At 37.6% G+C, this 21,007-nt stretch overlaps 1 protein-coding gene across 7 annotated transcripts in view; it reads left to right on the top strand.

Annotated features, from left to right (window-relative positions):
• IL15 (interleukin 15) overlaps nucleotides 1-21,007 on the top strand; it is a 65,872-nt gene that overhangs the window by 25,903 nt on the left and 18,962 nt on the right. Inside the window, exon 1 of one of the 7 annotated variants that reach the window (XM_054717711.1) lies at nucleotides 16,956-17,080. The exons of the other annotated variants lie outside the window; for them this stretch is intronic. The gene's annotated coding sequence lies outside the window, so the exon portion shown is untranslated. Of the gene's footprint in view, nucleotides 1-16,955; nucleotides 17,081-21,007 lie in introns of those variants that run through there. 7 annotated transcript variants of the gene reach the window in all.

Here is a 21,007-nt window from a genome sequence, read left to right as displayed (position 1 = left end):
CTATCTGCCACTTAGTAGCATTGCTCTCAGTTTTATCATTTGTCAGATATGAGGTTCTATAAACAGCACATGAGGTTCTATAAACAGCACATGAGCTAAGCCTTTAACCTGTTATACATGGCCTTTGGATTGTAGTAGTCACTTAATAAGCAATAACTATTATTATCATCTATTCAGATGATGGCACATTTTTTCTATGGAACAATTTAAAATGAAAGAATGTGAACACAGCAAGTCTGACATGAATCAGAAAACTGACTTACCTTATTAAAGCATATATCTCTCTACCCTGTGTTGGAGCACCTATGGTTCAATTCACACCCTATTTTCTTCCTTCTCAGTATGTCACTTACCTTTAAAAAATGGGTTTGCTTTGTCCAGTCAGCAAGATTAAGAAACAAGTTTGTTTTTTTTGCTTTTTAGAACTCTATTTATTCACTTATAGGGAGGAAGGGTGGAGTTAAATCAAATACTAATTTTTGAAACTCTTCAGATTTTTTAGTTATAATGTGAGATAATGTAAGATGTGTTTATTTTTTGTCATGTAGCAGTGTATATTTTATCACATATTTTTGTTTGTTTTGTTTATTTTTTATTTTGAAAGGCCGGGGAAGAGAGAAAGGCGGAGGAGTTTAATGAGTTTGAAGAAGTAGACAGGAACTAGAACATATATTGCTTTAAAGGTTATTCCAGGTATTATTTTGGACTGAATCCTAAGGTCAACAAGAAACTTCTAGAGGATTTTAAGCAGTGGAGAGACATGATACAATCTATGTTTTACCAGGATCTCTAGTCCAAGAAGAATAAACTTGGGAAGGGGGTTCTTGGATAGTGAAGAGGGCATTAGGAAGTAGTCCAAGTGAAATTATATGGTGGTTTGGACTCAGATTCAAGAAAGAATGTGACAGGTTGAGAATAATCAGCAGGAGACAGAATAAAATTCTTGAAGTGACATATCATTGAAGTTAATAGGCCCAAAAACTACTGTGAAGAAATTTGAGACATCCAACAGGTATTGGATAACTAATGGGACTCCCAGAAAATGGAGGCAGAACATATATTTTTAATAGCACTATCGAATTTATCAGATCTAAAAGACATGAGTCTCAGGATTGAAAGTTTCACCAGGTATTCAAGCATAATCAAAAGGAAAAAAAAAAAGAACAATCAATACAGTTCATTGGGAAATCTCAAAATGTGAACGATAAGAAGAATGCCTTTTGACCTTCTAAAGTGGAATTCAGAAAACTAGAGCTCATGTACCAAATCTGGCGTACCATTTGTTTTTTATAAATAAAGTTTTATTGGAACATATAAAAAAAAAAACTACTGTGCGTCATTGACGTGGCTCAAGACAGATCAATAGCCTTTGCTTTAGATAATACTTGCTGTCCAGAAAGGCTGGCTTAGAGTTTCTTTTCTATGGAGTGCTCCTAATTAACCAATGACCTCATGTACAAAGTTTGAAATGCAATGCCACTGTGATTGAGGATGGATGAAAATTGTGATATGGGAGAATCACACTTAGTTAACTGCTTTGGGCCCTGGTGGGTACATATTGCCAGGCCCTCGCATGCTGTAGGGCTAGCCGTTATTTTAGCTAGTAACTTATTATGGGTTAAGAAACCAGCTAACTAAACGTGTCAGAAAGGTATGTAATATAAAAATTAAGGACTTTTTGTGCATGGGTTTTGTGATATCTTTTTTATTTTTATTTGTTTTTAATTTATTTATTTTATTTTTACCTTTTGACCCCCTCACCCACCTCTTTGCCCTACCCCCTGCCTCTGGCAATCACCAGTTTGCTCTCTGCAGCCACAAGCACCTGTCCCACTCTGCCCAACTCACCCACTCAACACAATGCCCCCGAGTGAGGTGTGCATATTTTGTCTCCACATAATATTTAGAAAATTGTGAATAGAGTATAAGGATTAGTCACTTACACATAAAAGCATGAACCCCACTATCACCATCTACCATTAGTAAGGTTATTTACTTAATCCTCAATTTTAAGATGCAATAGGTTATCTAAATATTTTGTGGAACCCTAACCTGATATTGTTAACATTTTTTTATGGGACATTAAGCTCGGTCTAGTGCTACTGTTAGTAAAGTTCACTTTATAGAAATGTAATTTGTGGACTAAAAAAGTATACAGGATGTGTGACTACTTTTTATTAATGCACATTTTATAGTTGTGGTTACATTGTTTTATAATTTTATTAAAATTGTTAATTTTATTGTAAATTCATTTTGTGATAGAGGTAACATTTAGTGCCGCATATGCTGGAACATCCTTGGTAAGTGATATTTTCTTTAGAATGGAGGGTCTTTTGAAAGATAGATCCTCCATCTACCTTACCAGGTCATGCTGTTAAGGTATCTGTATTGGGTTCAGCTTTCTTTCCATCACCTCACCGATGCAAGCCTCTGGCTCTCTCTTCAGCCATCTTCTATACTCCATATGGACTTTGACAGAAACTTCTGGATTCCTTCCAAAGAGGAAGCTTGGGTGTGTTAACGCAATCCTCTCCACTTAACTAATTCTCAGCTTTGTTTTTCAGTCACATTTGGCTGCCTCTTGATTGTGGCTTCCCGTCCTGTTGGTATTTATCCATGATCCCAAGGTGGGTGGGGACATAGGGGGCAACACTAAGCCTGCCACCGAATACACTCTCAACCTGCTCCCGAGGAGAGTATCAACCCCTGCTTGGAGGCTTCATCACACACCTGTCTTCTTCTACCTCTGTTTCTCTTAGCCTTCCCACTCTTCTGGCTGAAACATCTGCTTATGACATCTTTTTTCTCCTCAGGGCAACGTGTCTTCTCACCTCTGCAAGAAACCCTATAGACCAAGTTTCATTTTCAAGGGAGGGGCCTCTGGAAAGCTGGGCGGTAGGGATTTTCCAAGCAGAAGGTGACTTTGCTTTAATTTCTGAGGAGCGCAGTCGAGTGGTAGAAACATGGGTGCAAGCTGGGCTCTCTGGTTCCTGCTCTGAGGCTGTCACTTACTCGCTGTGTAAGTTTGGGCAAGTCATGTAATTTCTCTGTTTCTCAGATTTCTCATCTTTAAAATGATGATACTGGCAGAACCTTTGTTATACAGTGGTTGTAAGGGGGAAAAAATGTGTAAGTAGCTCAGAACAGTGACTGATAAGTAGTATTTGATAATTGTTAGCAGTTATTCTTTTATTATTATTATTAATAGTAAAAGTTATTTTTCTTCTATATTTTTTAAGTCATAATATCAATAGAATATGGTAAAGTGATAAATTTTTTTCTATATAGAATGGCTGTTGTATTTTTTGTATTTTAATAATCATTACTAGCAACTAATGATATGAAATAAGGTATAGTTGAAGGCCTTCTATCTGGTTCAGAGTCATTTTAAATCTGTAGTTGTTTATAATTAAAGAAACATGGCAACAACTTCTAACTCCTGTGTTGCATCAAGGGTCTGTCTGTATATATGAGAAAATCTACTAGTTTGAGAGCGTTAAAATCTCATTATTGATCATTACACTGTTTCCAGTGGTTTAGCAATAAGAAGTAAGTGGTTTCTTAATACCTGTCACTTTTATTCCTTCATGACACGAAGATAAGTATATTTTAATCTTGTTTTCTTTTCATCCCAGTGCTTAACGGAGGCTCATAGGGCATAGCGTTGTGATGGGGAGTGACTTTGTTTTCTTTTTCGTTTCAATCTAGTAGTTTCAATGCCATTTTTTTACTAATTAGTCTCCTTTCTTTTCACATGACTTCACAACAAAATATTATTTTGTGTCATTAATCCGTCTTTGATTTATAATCTCAGTTACTTTATCATTTATATACTGTACCACAAAATCTTAAGGGTGTGTATGACAAAACAGAAACACAAACTTTTCCATGTTGCTCAAAATAAGGGATTTCAAACATTTGTGAGTAGCAAGAATTTTCCATTGACAAATATTCACAGGATGGAGATTGAACAGGAGACTTAATACATTATAACAGGGAACACTGCTAATCATTATGGTTTGGTGTTGCCTGGTTTAAAAAAAAAATACATAGAGCAGTGACATCACAGTAAAAATAATTCCGTTTGTAGACAATTATATATGTTGATTGTAGTCTCTAGCTATAGGGAATGGCTTTGATTTTCTTAAAAATACAATGCAGTTCCTAATCTTCTAGCCTTTAGCTACATAGCCTCTCAACTTAGAACATATCTACCCCTCTCCCTTCAGGAATATCTGCTTGTCCTGTAGGTCCCAGCTTCCTTGTTATTTCCTCCTGAAAGTGTCATCTCTATGCATGTTTTTATAGCATCCCCCTCAAATATGTCCACTATTATATAACTAGAGGCCTGGTGCATGAAATTCGTGCGGGGGGGTGGGGTCCCTTAGCCAGGCCTGCACCCTCTCCAATCCGGGACCCCTCAGGGGATGTCCGACTGCTGTTTTAGACCTGATCCTGCAGTCAGACATCCCTCTCACAATCTGGGACTGCTAGCTCATACCTGCTTGCCTACCTGCCTGCCTGATAACCCCTAACCACTCTGCCTGCCTGCCTAATGCCCCTAACTGCTCCCCTGCCTGCCAGCCTGGTCACCCCTAACTGCCCTCCCTGCTGGTCTGGTCACCCCTAACTGCCCTCCCCTGCTGGCCTAGTCACCCCTAACTGCCCTCCCCTGCTGGCCTAGTCACCCCTAACTGCCCTCCCCTGCTGGCCTAGTCACCCCTAACGGCCCCTGCCACATCTGGATGGATGTCTGGTCTAATTATATTACCAATGTCTAAGCATATTACCCTTTTGTTAGTATAGATAACTATGAGTGTATCTGTCTTCATCATTGGACTGTGAGCTCAGTGAGGACAGGCATGACATTGGCCTTGATCACATGATAGCTTCACTTCAGAGCACAGCACTTAGAGCATTTCAGGGGGCAATTGATATTTGTTGAACAAGTTAATTTGGAGTAGACTGGAATAAGATTTTGTTTTTACCTTTGTGTGTTCTTTATCTAATTACTAATACAATAGAAGCCCCCTTTTCTGGATCAGGACCCATAACTGTTTGGCACTGAGTAAAAGAAAACACACAATGATCTGTATTTTCACTGTGTGCAACAGATCAGACATTCAGATCGAGTATTCAAATGGTCGCTTATTAAAGTGGTTGCTGAATAAGATCAAGGAGGTAATGTGATATGATTGACTTTGTATTTTGGCAGTTCCCTTAGTACATTCCTATGGGGATTATGGTCACCCAGATCAGATACCTCAATTTTGCCTTACCTCATCACCATACTTCCTGCTTTGATTATATCTTTCTGCTTCCTATAGCTTTTCTACAGCTTCCTTGGGCCCTCTGGAATGGTACTAACCTCAGGGTCCCACTGTCCTTAGAGCTCTACATTGTTATATGGAAGCTTTTCGATCACATCTGCCTCCTGTGACATACATAAGAGATAGCATGTTTATTATCATCTCACAATATATTTCAAGTCACATTCTGCAGTTTACCACCTTTCCCTAACTTTGGTCTATTTATCTCATGTATATAAAAATTCCTGCTGTCCTCCTAATAATGGTCTCCAAGATTCACTCTTTTTAATTGTATTATATAGTTAATCTTCTCTCAAGACAAATGCTCTAGTTCTTTATCCTCTTTCTAATATTCCAACATAATGAATAATCTGCCCTTTTCTCTGAACCTACATTTGCACTTTCACACCAATGCATTATTTGGACAGTCGAACAATGTAAGCAAATTGAACATTCATAAGGAACTGGATCTTTCCTCTTTGGGGCTAAATTTAGAGAGTTTTGCTAAAGTTGATATTAAATATGTACAGTTTTCAAGTAATTTTTCAGCTGTTCTTCATCGTAATAAAGACCCACAACCAAGAGCTTTTAGGACCTTTGTTTACTTATTAGGATCCTAACACTTTTTAAGGATATTTAGTTTTTGTTATTGTTGTGTTGTTTTATGCTCAACTGGTGTAGCATGTTTAGGATAGAAATACAAATTAACCAGACTTATTTTCACATGTGCTTTGTGGAGTCATCTGGTTAATTTATTGTGATATCTAATATGAAAGCTTATTTTAATTTCACAAACCTATAAGTCTCTTCAAGGTATAGGTGAACCAAGGCAGTGGTAATATCCAGCAGTTTTGCAGGGTATTCCCAGAAAGGTTGACTTATCAAATGTGTCAGAAATCTCTGAAGTTTCATAAAATAAAGTATTTATTTAATCCTCAATTTTAATTTTCTGATACAACTTAAAGGTACAGTAATTGCCTCTTAAATTACTACTGCATGCTAAATACTGTGCTGGGCACATTGCATACATGATCTCATTTTTCTCCTTACAACAATTTATAATTCGTATCATCTCTGTTTTTCAGAAGCTCTAGAAGTTAAATAAATGTATTTGTTTTCTATCCACTGTAATAAATCATCACAAACTTAGTGACTTCAAATCACACCCATTAATTATATCACAGTTCTTCAGAACCAAAGTTCAGACATGCTTGACTGGGTATTCTTCCCAGGGTCTGACAAGGTGATAAGGTGTCTGCCAATCTGGGCTCTTAGCTGGAGGCTCTGGACGGAACTCACCGCCATGCTTACTCAGGTTATTGGCAGAATTCAGTTCCTTTGGTTGCAGGAGTGAGGTCCCTGTTTCCTTGTAGCCTGTCAGCAGGGGCCACTCACCACTCCTAGAAGCCACCAGTGTTCCCTCTTACATGGCTCCCCGACTCTTCAGACCAGCCAAGGCATGTGTAGTCTTTCTCATGATTTCAGTCTCTTTAGGTTCCCTTTCTGCCACCACCCAGAAAAAATGTTCTCTGCTTTTAAGGGTTCATGTGATTAAATGAACCACTCCTTCCTCCCTCCAGACCCCGATAATCTCCCCACTCTGCCATATAACATAACACACAACCAGGGATGATATCATGTGCACAGTTAGGGTGGGATTTGGGAGTGGGGTGGGGTATATAATTTTGCTTGTCACACCCTATTACTCAAAACAGTAATTGACAGGTTGGAGGTCAAGCCTAGGTTGGTTGAACTACAGAGCTTGTCCCGGTACCATATTCATCAGGGAGCCTGATTTTATCCACGGGCATTAGTTATGGAAACCAGCCTTACTGCTATGGAGCCAGATTGTGTTGGTATCACAGAGTGCTATTAAAAACATTGCCTTAAAGAGTTCCAATGCAAGCTTTACATGCACACTGGTTCTGTAAAATATGAGATCCACACCCTATTACTCAAAATAGTAATTGACAAGAATCACATAAATTAGATTTTATTGTGCACTACACATTTCTATGAATTGTACTTATGTCAGTTCAGTTTGCCCTCTTTCATTTCAGACTTTGATTTGTACTTTGCACACTGTCTCTCCCCACTGCTTATTTTATGAATACACTTTTAATACTTGGTCAACTAAGAGTCATGTTCATATCGGTATCTTTTGAAAATTTGAGGTCAATCATAGTTTTTCTCCTTATTTAAATACTTTTCAGATAATTGACTTTAATTCCTATAGCAATGTGCGAAGGGACCTGCTAAAGCTATAAAGTCAATCAAGAGAAATCCTATACTTGATGATATAAAGCTGCCATTAACTAGAGACCACAATGAATTGTATGAAGCATACTATTTTATCTAGTGCACACAGTGACTAAAAAACAGCTAAATGTCATTTTGTTGATTTTAAATAACTCAAGCACATATATGGCATATATTTCTTCAGCTATTGAGTGTATACAGAACCATTGATTTTTTTTGTTGGCAGCTTTTGAATCTTCTTTTTTTTCTTCCTTAAGATAAGGATAGGAATCTTCTTTTCTCCATGATTCACCAGGTTAGGCAGAACATCACAGACCCTAACCAGCTCAGTAGTATTAGGAACAGTGTAGATTGTGTGTGAAACAAAAGCCAGTCCTGGGTTATTCAATCACTAAGTCATTTGGGACAAGTCACTACATATCTCTGAAGCTCATTGTCTCCAACTATAAAATGAGCAATTCTAAAATTCTATTCTTTTCAACACATGTTTGACATACTTCGGTCAGTGTCCAGATCTTTGGAAGTAATTAATTTATTGCAGCTTCACTGCTTTGAAATTTGTTTTTTGGGTCTCAGAAAGACACATGAAAAACATTTACATTGTGTGTGAATATTATAGTAAAATTGATTGGAATGTGCTGGGGCTTATCATACTTAATCAACTATGGGATTGTTTTTCTATTTTTACAAAGTAAAATTCCTTCTTGGGTTCCAATATTTTATACACTCTGCTCTTCTCAAATAAATAAGTTTTCCATTTTTTCTCTCTCCTTTTTTCTCTTAGTATTTCTCTGGTAGTTCACCAGAAATACCTTTCACAGTATTTGAATATTCTTTGGTCACAATTTATGCATGATTGTTCTTTCTTTAATGAGGCATTACTATTTCTGCTGTCTAGGGTAAATTACCAAACCACTTAAACACAAACATCATGAGGGTTGACTGTGGCCAGGGTGTTTAGCAAAGTTGTTTTTTTTTTCTTTTTTTTTCTTTCTTTCTTTCTTTGTGAAATAGGTTGTATGAGACATTGGTGTTGTCATTCTGATGGGGTCTCTTTGAAATTGATGGCCCAGTTGTGACAAGCCAAAGCATCCATATGATGTTATAAAGTGCTCAAGAAAATTAAATGAACGGTTAATTTAGAAATGGGGGCTGAGCTATAACTCCTCTCCCTGGAAGGGAGGATATTATGGGCAGCATGCACATGGGGAATGATTTTTCTGGTAATAAAGTTGGGAAAATAGCAACCAGAACAGAACAAAACTATTCATGATGCCGTTCAGTATGTAAAGAACAAAAAGAATTTTCACTATGCAAGAACCTCTACTACTATATGTTTGCAATGATGCCTTCATGCAAGGGGAAACAGATGTTTATCTGTTTTTCTTTTGGTTTTATTTTCTCTTAACACTGCCATTCTGTCAGTACGTGGTTTCATAAAGCTGTAGGATTCTCATAGGAAAACTACCGAGGCCGTGTGCTTTGGAAGCCCATGTGTTGATTTCCTGGCTGAATAGCAATATTTTATTGTAGCTGGGGGGCGGGGGAGGGTGTGTGACTAGGAGTGTTAGAGGCAGGAAGCCTAATGCCACCAATACCATGTCTAGAACTGAGCTATTGCCTGTGTTTTATGTGCTTCATTCCATTGAATGAATATTGTAATACTGTGGATTGTTTTTATCATTTTGTTGTTTGAATATCAGAGGTTTATCAGATGGCTCTGTTTCTTTGGAACACTTGATGGAAAGTTTTGTTGCAAAGCTTCTTTCATGGCGATAACTTCATGTCTTGGCGATAAAGTCCCATAAAACTTGATCGGAAATCGTCTTTATGAGTTGCCGCCCTGTGTGCTATTAAAAGATTGGAAGTGGAGCATTAGTTTTAACTCAGAGCTGTTTGCCCAGTGTGTCTTTTGGCCACATTCTTCATCTTACCACTTTCTGCCGACAGGACATCGCTCCCACCAGCCTTTCTTCGGGGACTCAATAGCCTTGTACAGCCCATCCCTGCTGTACATTACAACCAAGCTTTGTGGGCCTCTTCCTTGGCTATTTGCATTGCCAATACTATATATCATTTATGCTCAGTCATTCACCTCTCCTGTCATGGAGTCCTCAATGAGTATTAATTGAACATTTAAGACAGATACACACACACACACACACACACACACACACATATTATATATATATTTATATATATACATATATATATATATACATATATATATATTTACTGAAATGAGTATACTTTAATGCCAATTCTTCCTTATTAAAACTTCTTTGTTTTCACTTGCATTTTGCACTTACATTTTGTAGCCATGTCACCCTGGTTTTATGTCTTTACTGGTTGGCATCTTAAGATATTCAGTTCAGCTGGTACACACCTATATGCTCCCTATAATTTTGTGCCTGATAAATGTTCTATTGTATGTAGTTAAGCAGAGCCTGAGAGAGTGCCTGTCTTCCAGTATTGTACACCGTTTATCTTCTTTCCCAAAAACACTTTTTTTTTAAAAAAAATCTTCACCCAAGGATATGTTTCCATTGATTTTTTTTTTTTTTTTTTGAGAGAGAGATATTGATTGGCTGCCTTGTTGGGGAGCACAAGAGACTTGGTTGGAAAGTTGTAAGGAGGACATTCTGAGAAAAGGCAAGTGTGTGGAAGGCCGCCTGCCCTGTTTATCGAAATTTCAATGTAGAAATGAAATATTTCAATTAGGGAGTGTTGAAAGTGGCTCCCCTAATTATTCCTTGACTTTTCCAAACAAGTCTGTGCACATGTAGACCCCCGGGTGTTTACTGGAATCCTTATGCTTAATCCCTGGATGCCCTTGCCTAGAGGACAATGTAAATACACGGGTCCTCCCAAGATTACTCAACCTACTGATTGTATCTAAAGATAAAAATTCCAATAAAAGGCAGGCAATTAAGGCTGCCTGGCTTCTTCAGCTGGGCAGTGCCTTAGCCCTCTCCCCCACAGTGGAACTGTGTTGGAGTAATCTGTTAATCCGTCATTCAGAGGCTGCTGTTCAGCCCCCGCACTGTCTCCCATATGCACCCTGACTGGGGATGAAGCTGTAACCTAGGAATGTATCCTGACTGGGAATTGAACCCGCCACCTTTGGTGCAAGGGACAATGGCTCCAGCCAACTGAGCCACTTGGCCAGGCCCCCCTAGAACACCTTTTGATTGTTACTTCGAACTCTTCTATGAGATGCACTGTGTGAAACATGATTTCTTTCCTTCCTTGCCTCCCTTTTTTTCCTTAGGAGTTGCATGTTTAATTAACCTGAGTGAAAAGAAGGGGGAGAAGACATTTTTTAAAAGGGGAATAGAAGTCAGAGTAATCTTTTGCTTTCCCTGGAAACAGGTTGCTCAGCATCCAGGGTGGACACTGACAAGGTGGAGTGTGCACCAGTGTGAACAGGCTGTTTCTTTGTGCCTTAATGGCCACAGTAGCCCAGATGTTGAAATGCTCTAAGTGGGAAAATAATTTTCTTTTTTAGCATGTTAGGCTTTTATTATATAGGATTGTTTAAAAAATAATGTATTTTAGGTGGAGAAATGAAATATTTCTCTTTTTTTTCCTGTCATCCAGTTCTTGTTTTTATTTTTATTTTTTAAATTTCTTTGTTGATTAAGGTATTACATATGTGTCCTTATCCCCCCATTGCCCCCCCACGCCCCCACTCATGCCCTCACCCCCCTGTTGTCTGTGTTCATTCGTTAGGCTTATATGCATGCACACAAGTCTTTGGTTAATCTCTCCCCCCTTACCCCCACCCTCCCCTACCTTCCCTCCGAGGTTTGACGGTCTGATTGATGCTTCTCTGTCTCTGGATCTGTTTTTGTTCATCAGTTTATGTTTTTCATTATATTCCATAAATGAGTGAGATCATGTGATATTTATCTTTCTCTGACCGGCTTATTTCAGTTAGCATAATGCTCTCCAGTTCCATCCATGCTGTTTCAAATGATAAGAATTCCTTCTTTTTTATAGCAGCATAGTATTCCATTGTGTAGATGTACCATAGTTTTTTAATTCACTCATCTGTTGATGGGCACTTAGGTTGTTTCCAAATCTTAGCTATTGTGAATTGTGCTGCTATGAACATAGGGGTGCATATATCCTTTCTGATTGGTGTTTCTAGTTTATTGGGATATATTCCTAGAAGTGGGATCACTGGGTCAAATGGAAGTTCCATTTTTAGTTTTTTGAGGAAACTCCATACTGTTCTCCACAGTGGCTGCACCAGTCTGCATTCCCACTAGCAGTGCACAACGTTCTTTATTCTCCGCATCCTTGCCAGCACTTGTCATTTGTTGATGATAGTCATTCTGACAGGTGTAAGATGGTACAGCATTGTCGTTTTGATTTGCATCTCTCTGATGGTTAGTGACTTTGAGCATGTTTTCATATGTCTTTTGGCCTTCCTTCTGTCTTCTTTTGAAAAGTATCTATTTAGGTCCGTTGCCCATTTTTTGATTGGGTTGTTTGTCTTCCTTTTGTTAAGTTGTATGAGCTCCCTGTAAATGTTGGAAATTAAACCCATATCGGTGATAACATTGACAAATATGTTCCCCCATGCAGTGGGCTTTCTTGTTGTTTTGTTTATGATTTCTTTTGTTGTGCAAAAGCTTTTTATTTTGATGTAGTCTCATTTGTTTATTTTCTCTTTAGTTTCCATTGCCCTAGGAGCAGTATCAGTAAAGAAACTGCTTTGGCATATGTCTGAGATTTTGCTGACTGTGGATTACTCTAGTATTTTTATGGTCTCCTATCTTATGTTTAAGTCCTTTGCCCATTTTGAGTTTATTTTTGTGTATGGTGTAAGTTGGTGGTCTAGTTTCATTTTTTGCATGTATCTGTCCAATTTTCCCAACATCTTTTATTGAAGAGACTGTCTTGACTCCATTGTATGTTCATGCCTCTTTTGTCGAATATTAATTGGGCATAGTGGTTTGGATAGATTTCTGGGATCTCTATTCTATTCTATTGATCTATATGACTGTTCTTGTGCCAGTACCAGGCTGTTTTGAGGACAGAGGCTTTGTAATACAGCTTTATAGTGAGATCCCTCCTACTTTGTTCTTCTTTCTCAGGATTGCTGCAGCTATTCAGGGTCTATTTTTATTCCAGATGAATTTTTGGAAAGTTCTTTCTAGGTCTGTGAAATATGCCATTGGTATTTTAATGGGGAGTGCATTGAATCTATAGATTGCTTTGGGTAGAATGTACATTTTGATGTTGTTGATTCTACCAATCCATGAACATGGTATGTTCTTCCATCGGGTATGTCTTCTTCTATCTCTTTTTTCAGTGTCCTGTAGTTTTCCGCATATAGGTTTTTTACCTCTTTAGTTAAGTTTATTCCTAGGTATCTTATTTATTTATTTATTTATTTATTTATTTATTTATTTATCTATTTATTTATTTATTTATTTATTTTTGTGGTGCAATGGTAAATGGGATTGCTTTTTTAGTCTCTCTTTCTGTAAATTCATTACTGGTGTGTAGAAATGCCATAGATTTCTGGGGCTTAATTTTGTATCCTGCTACGTTGCTGAATTCATTTATTAAGTCTAATAATTTTTTGATGGAGTCCTTAGGGTTTTCTATGTACAGTATCATGTCATCTGTGAATAAGGAGAGTTTTACTTCTTCTTTTCCAATTTGGATGCCTTTTATTTCTTCTTCTTGTCTGATCACAATGGCTAGTATTTCCAGTACTGTGTTGAACAGGAGTGGTAAGAGTGGGCATCCCTGTCTTGTTCCTGTTCTTAGGGGAAATGGTTTTAGTTTTTGCCCGTTGAGTATGATGTTGGCTGTGGGTTTGTCATATATGGCTTTTATTATGTTGAGGTATGATCCTTCTATTCCCACCTTGCTGAGAGTTTTTATCAAGAAAGGGTGTTGGATTTTGTCAAATGCTTTTTCTGTGTCAATTGATATGACTATGTGATTTTTATCTCTCAATTTGTTTATGTGATGTATCACGTTTATTGATTTGAGGATATTGTACCATCCTCACATCCCTGGGATAAATCCTACTTGGTCATGGTGTATAATCTTTCTGATGTACTGCTGTATCCGATTTGCTAGAATTTTGTAGAGGATTTTGGCATCTATGTTCATGAGGGATATTGGCCTGTAATTCTCTTTCATTATGTTGTCTTTATAGTTGGTATTAGGGTGATGCTGGCTTCATAAAATGAGCTTGGAAGTGTTCCTTCCTCTTGAATTTTTTGGAATAGTCTGAGGATAGGTTTTAGTTCTTCCTTGAATGTTTGGTAAAACTCCCCTGTGAAGCCATCTGGCCTCAGGCAAGAATTTTCTTTCATCTTCTTTCCTGCTAATGGTGTTTATTTGATGTAAATGTTCAGTTCTTAGCTTGATAATGGGTGTCCCAGAGAATCAAAGATATATAAGAGGATTCTTAACATATGTTTATTCCTATTTAATTTATGTTTTATATCTTTCTACCGGAAACTGGAAAAAAAATGTTTCCCCCCCACAAAGCCAAATACTCTGCATGACCTTGTTACCCCAAGGTTGGGCTTTCTTTCTTTTCAGGTGATAACCCACAGAATTGGCTTTATATAAAGGGTTAGTGCAGAAAGCTCATCCTCTCCTTTGGTTATGCATAACTCCCAGGCATTAAGCAACCCATTTCGTTGTTTCTGAGGCCAATAATCATTCTTTTCTTTCGGCATCTGGCAGACTGTGGATTTCAATTTAATTCACAAACTTATAGATCATGTTGAAGTAATTTCTGCTGAGAAGTGATTTTTCTAGCCCGTTGTTCAAATTTTTCAGTTAACAGTCAACATTTGAACCGGTGTACTGGGCTATAGATTGTCAGTATAAGACTTTGTTCTTTTAATCTACCTTTCCTCCTTCAGAACTGTAGGATTTTCTGAATATTTGTTCAGAGTTAACCAAGACAAGTTTAACTATTATCTTCCCATGTAAATGATTAATGAATTAACACCCAGCTTTATTCTCCTCATTTATACCTCCGTCTACTTAAACCTAGATCCAATCTGTTAAAAAAAATGCGAACACTAGGAAGACTTTACTCAGCAATGACTAACTGAATTTTCTTTGCTGAGTCTAACCTTGAAAAACATTGATAATTAAATTCTACAAACAAAATTAATCGTATCTACTAGTAGTTACAGATTTTTCCTTATCAAACTTTTGAACAAAACTACATAAAGTATAAGGTACTAGCTAGAAATTCAATCAGAAAGTTAGTGCTAGTTTACCTCTGCATGTTCATACCTCATACACGTAATCTATAGTCACATTTAAAAATATATAAGCTCTATAAGGGCAGAGATGTTTTTCTCTCATTCTCTGCAGCAGCGAACATGCATGTGTGTGTGTTCAGATACACACTCACGCACAGGCACACATACATATACTGGAAAGTCAACATTGGAAAGTTCCCTGAACAGTTAGGGAAAGGAGAGAGACATTGTGGTGTCATAGAAACAATCTGGACTTGGTATCTGCTCTGAGTTGTTCTACTAACTGTGGGAATCTGGAACAAGTTATTAATAGCTTCTGGCTCACTTTTATCTTGTCTTTATATTAAGACAACATTCGAAAGTTTACTTTTACATCAGTTGTTAGTATATTTGTTAGAAGGTGGAGAAGGTGATGCTGAAGGAGAAGAATAAAGCTTTAGGCTGGAGAGAGGGTGGTCCAGATTTTCGGGGGAGGGGGCATTTCTCACTTTTCACTCTTACCTATAGTTAGAGTTCTTTAGAGGGCTATAACTCAAATGCACTGTGAATGGATTTGTACAGAAATTTAATAATATCCAGCTTTAATAGGCAGGTCAAAATGCAGAAATAATATGAATACTTGAAAAAGCAAATTTTTTAAAAATACAGCAAAGGAAGCAACAGTAACAAAGAGTGTCACAAATCAGATGGAAGTTCCTATCAGGCATATGTGCTGGGGAGGCTGGGAAATTTCATGTAGGATCTCAACCAATTGTGAACCTATCCAGCTAATAATTAACGCATGGGCTCATCATGCAATCAACTGTAAATTCTCACTCTTGAAGAATCGGCAGTCTTTCCTTTCGCATAAAAGGATGAGTGTTGATGACTAGGAATCATAAATTAAGTTATGAAAGTAGGCTTATTTAATGGGTTAGGGTCATTGTTTTTTTTAATAAGTAAATAGCTGGTCTGAGTGTTTATACTAGCTGAAGTTAAAAAATGATTTGTGATTTTTTTCTCTTTGGTTACACATTTAATTACTAACTGTTGTCAAGTACATTTGTTAGGTGACATCACTAAGAATCTAAAATTGTATTCCATTGCCCAGAAAATTAAATCAGATTCCTTAGCTTAACTGGATGTCACATGCAATCCAAATGCCTATTCAAGTGCATTTTCTTTCAATACTTTCCAGTCGGTGGTGCCTCAGGTTTTCTCACTCTCAGATGGTATTATTTATGCTGGATCTGTATTAGCTGGAATATGCTCCTACTTTGGATTCAAATTTTATTCAGTCTTTAGTATTAACCTCAATTGCCACCCCATCCAAAGCCTTCTGTTTGCAACAGCATTTATTCATTCTTATTTGTTATTCATTTATTCATGTATTCACAACCACTCCACAAATATTTATTGAGTACCTTCTTTGGTACAGGTAGTCCTTTCCTAAACATGAGTTTTATTGCAGGTAAAGTCATATCCAAGTAATTATACTGAGATTGTATTTTAATGTTTATTTTCCCGCCTCTGTAAAAGTGATCTCATTATGGCAATGATTATGGGTTGTTTGTTTGTTTTTTTAAGGAGAGATTATGATAGTGTAAAACATGACTAGGCAGGGAGTTAGGAAGCTGGTTCTCTGTCTCCTATTGGCTGCAACTTAATTTGGGGCTAATTCAAACAAGACATTTATTAAGCTTCTCTCAAGTTTATTGCAGTGTTAGGCACTATAGTTGATACACAAATAAATGTATTTTATGTATGTTTGTTACTGACATGCATTAAACATTTATTTTATGGAGCCAACAATCTAGAAGAAAGATCCTTAACCTGAGACCTCTAGAGGAATGAATGTTTTAGCTCCAGATGATTTTAATGTAAATTTTTGGATATGCACTTATATGCATTTTTTATGAGGAGATGGTGAATAGCTTTTAGATGTTAAAAGTGTCACTGAGCCTTAGTTGGGTGGCTCAGTTGGTTGGAGCATCATCCAGTGCGCCAAAAAGTTTCTGGTTTGATTCCCCATCAGGAAGGGTACAGAAGCAATTAACCGATGCGCTCTCTCTCTCTCTCTCTCTCTCTCTCTCTCTCTCTCTCTCAATAGAAACATATCCTTGGGTGAGGATTTAAAAAAAAAAAAAAAAAAAGAAAGGTGCCATTGATCATTAAAAAAAAAAAAAAAAAGGTTAAAAAGCTCATGATCTTAGTGACCCAGCTAAAGAACAAGAGCCACAGAAGAACAATAATATACTAAGCTGGGTTTGGAAAAAGGTAAAATGGTACCTAACTGTGGTCATTTAAGCAATGGCTTTCTGAAAAAATAACTCTTGGAATATATGCCATCTATCGTTTGGCTTCAGCTTCTTTGTGGAAAAAGAAGATAAACTATAGAATCTTCGTTATTCTTCCCAGTTGTAAAATTTGTTTTTTCCTTGATTAGATTATGAAATGCCTATCAAAATGCCGGCCATGTCATGGGGATTCAGAAAACATCTGTTCATTATTCCTGAAATGAAACTTTTAAAATGTGTTGTCCCAAACATATCCACTATCTTGAGTTAAAATTGCAGAATATTAGAGCATTAGCTCCCAATGTTCCGTGAATGAAAGGAAACTTAACAGATGTTTATGTCATTGCTCACACTCTTTCACTTGGCAGATCAGAAAGTTTAATTCATTAGTCTCCTATATTGATTCGTAGCATTTTTAATACCTTTATATTTTTATTATGCTTTCCATTACAACATTTTGGGTCTCTTCATTATCTTTATGCTTTGTGGGGGTAGGAATTATCTCAAATCCATCCAATATTATCCAGCACCTAACACAGTTAACCAAAAGGGTGCTTAATAAATAGCGGATGACAAATGAAATACAATGGAACCTTGTTTCTCGACCTTAATTAGTTCTAGAAGGCTGTTTCAAAACTGACTCATTTATTCCCATTAGAAATAATGTAAATTGAATTAATCTGTTACAGACCCCCCCAAATGATTCCGTTTTAACCTTTCTCATATACAGTACATGTCTATTGTATTGTTTAATCTATAAACACTTTAAAAACAAAAAGTACACGAAATGTAAATGAAAATGTAACAAAAAGGAAAGGAAATGTACAGTAAAAAATGAAAATTTAAAAATAATTATAAGCAGCAATAAAAGCAAAAAACAAAAATAAACCAAAAATATTCACAGCACAACATCCTGAGATTATAACAGTGGTAAACTGACTCATATTCATGCATTCTCTCCTTTGTCACCTGACAACCCGTTCATGCTGATATCTGTATGATCAGTGTGTAACTGGTCATACAGATATCAGCATGAAAGGGTTGTCAGGTTGAGAAGCAAGTTGTTCAAGATGGGAGATGTTTGAGAAACGAAGTTACACTGTAATCTGTAAATTGCCTACTTCAGTATAGCAGAGATGGCAGCTTCAAGTCCCCACACTGCCTTGTCCTCTGTGAGTTATTATGGGCCAGTTTCTTAAACTCCCTGCCCTCAACTTCTTCATCTGTAAAGTAGAATAATTTTTTTCTGATTAAAATTAATTAGGTGCTTGGGAGAATGTCATAAGTGAGGAGAATCCAGGTTTGTGGGGACCTCAAGCTTGTATAGTGCCTCATCCTTGTTAAGAAAGAGTATTAATGGTGAATACAAAAATTTGCCAACTAGAACATTTTTAAAGCTTTATTTAGATTGGGAGAAGAAATCATAAATTACAGAAACAAAAACATTGAAAAATGCCAATACATTCCAAAATATTACCATCATGATTAGTAAACATCCAGATTCATCTTTATATACTTTATTTCTTACAAAATTTTGTCTGCATGCACTCATACTTCCTCTTTTATATGATAATGATTTTTAATAATTTCTATAGAGAGAACAGAAAGAAATGTTATTCTTTTCTCTACCAAAGTAAATTGAAAGTTTTTTATTATTATTATTGCTGGTTTAGGAAGTATTTTTATTTATCTTTATAATGTATTATCAGAATTGACACATTCTAACTTCCTCCAGGGCTTCACCCTCAGGCAGCTCTTGTTTGGAGGGAAGTCTGGGAGAAGTCCACCTTTGGGGTTTCACTTGGCATGATCTAGAAAGGCATGTGCCTCTGCAGTGGCTCCAGCTTGGCTAGGTTTTCACTGCTCCCTCTTGACTCCCCATCCCCATCCTTGTGAGAATGTCTTGTTGTGAGAGTTGAGGGAAAAGTGGCCGAGAGCCTAGGTCACAGTGACCCTGACGTATCGTATTCACATCCTGAGAGTCACGGATAAGGTCCAGACACTCCTTGAGGTCTATTGGGGATAGATTGTCTTTGAAGTCCAAGTAGACTGAAGGAAGTGCTGGCAGCCTGCCGGCTGATTATACTTGCTGGTAGTACCTGCTGCAAACCATGGATGACTTCTAGGAGGTATAAGGTGACCACCCTCTGGGGCCACCTTCCAAATCCTCCCGGCCCCCTGAGCTATGGCAGTTGCTTCCTCACTACAGGCAATGCAAAATGCGTTGGGGCCCCTCTGATTTTGTGTTAAATCTGCCTCTCATTCCAAGTTAGAACTTACCATTGTTATTTTGCACTTTCATTGCCAAATGATTTTTTTGGTAAATGCCTAGGACTTGTGCAGTGAATATCATTTGTGATCTCATATACTTTTAAAAAAATTTTTTTTAGGAATAATTATTTTTCTCCACTTTACCCCAAACAGGGTAGAATTTCAGAGGACCTGAACTTCTAACGTAATGGATTTTTAAATGGGTTGCACCAGACAAAATTTGTGTTTAATTCTTCATGAGTATATTAATATAAATCTTGTTGAAATAAAAATGCTTTATTTCATGTATTCTCTTTTTTAAATATCTTGTTTATTGATTTCAGAGAGGAAGGGAGAGATAGAAAGATCAATGATGAGAATCATTGTTCGGCTGCGTCCTCCATGCCCCACACTGGGGATTGAACCCACAACTCAGGCAGAATCCAACTGTGACCTCCTGGTTCAAAGGTCAACACACTCAACCACTGAGCCATGCCGGCCGGGCTATTTCCTTCATTCTTAAATATCATTTGTAGTGGATGTCATTCTGTGGCCATATTCTCTTTCAGGGATGCAGAACTTGTTATCTCACCTGGTGGGAGTGCTACTTGCTAGAGTTTTCAGCTGACAGTCTTCTCTGGGAGAAACTTTCAAAGAGCACACACAATCCCCAGGGCAACCAGTGTTCTTTGAGGGGAGGGGAGGGTCATAAAGGCCATTGTTTCCCCAATTTGTACAACTGCAGAGGGCCAACCGGCTCCCCAGCTCCACAAAACCCAGTCACTGAGTGCAGAGTGGCCTCCCTCCTTCCTCTGCCCATTTCTGCTTTCTTGCCTCCCCCCACAGGTAGTGATTCTGCAAACCTTCCCCAATCCACCTCCTGCACGTGAATCAGTCAGAATCTCCTTCCCAGAGAACCTGCTGTGAAACACCATCAGTTTTTTAAGCACAATCTTTTTAATAACAGCTTTTCTGGGGATGAGGATAGAGATCATTTATACGATGTGACCCAATTTCAGAAACATTCAAATTGAAAAAAAAAAAATGCTTCTTACCGTCAAGGAAGGGCGTTCCCCACACGTGCTGTAATTGCTTGCTGCATGAACACGCTGGCTGCCACCAATAACCTGAAGCACTTAGAAGCCTTTCATGGAAGCCATTATCTGAAGAAAGGTTAAAGATTGTTGTTCTTTTCTTTTCTCCCTGCAGTTTTCTCTCTACATGCTCTCCCAGCTTGATCTCCTCTGAACTCGAGGTTTTAAGTCAATGCATTATTTCTCTAGTACTGCTACCTCTTGAGCTTGTAATTTGCATATTTGTCTGTCTGCCAGAGCATTTCTTTGATAGGCCACCAACCTCCCAAAATTAACATGTCCCTCACACCAGACCTATCTCTGTCCAATCTCAATCATCACTGCCCTGACCTTCCAAACCATAAAATCTGTTAGTCATCTTAGACTCGTCCTCCTCCCTCATCCGACATAGTACTTGCCAATTTTGCTAGGACATAGTACTCCAATAAGCAATACTTTTCAGTTCCTATTGCTACTTCCTCAGTTTAGCTCCTTAGCTGGATTGCTACAATAATAATTGATTCATTTTCCTATCTTCAGTCTTAATTCCTTTAAATACATCTTTTGCACAATAGTCAAGATGA

Source organism: Eptesicus fuscus, chromosome 6 (genome assembly GCF_027574615.1).
Source record: "Eptesicus fuscus isolate TK198812 chromosome 6, DD_ASM_mEF_20220401, whole genome shotgun sequence".
Classification (NCBI taxonomy): Eukaryota; Metazoa; Chordata; class Mammalia; order Chiroptera; family Vespertilionidae; genus Eptesicus; species Eptesicus fuscus.
Note: the sequence above shows the minus strand (reverse complement) of the source record. Positions and strands in the feature narration are given on the sequence as shown.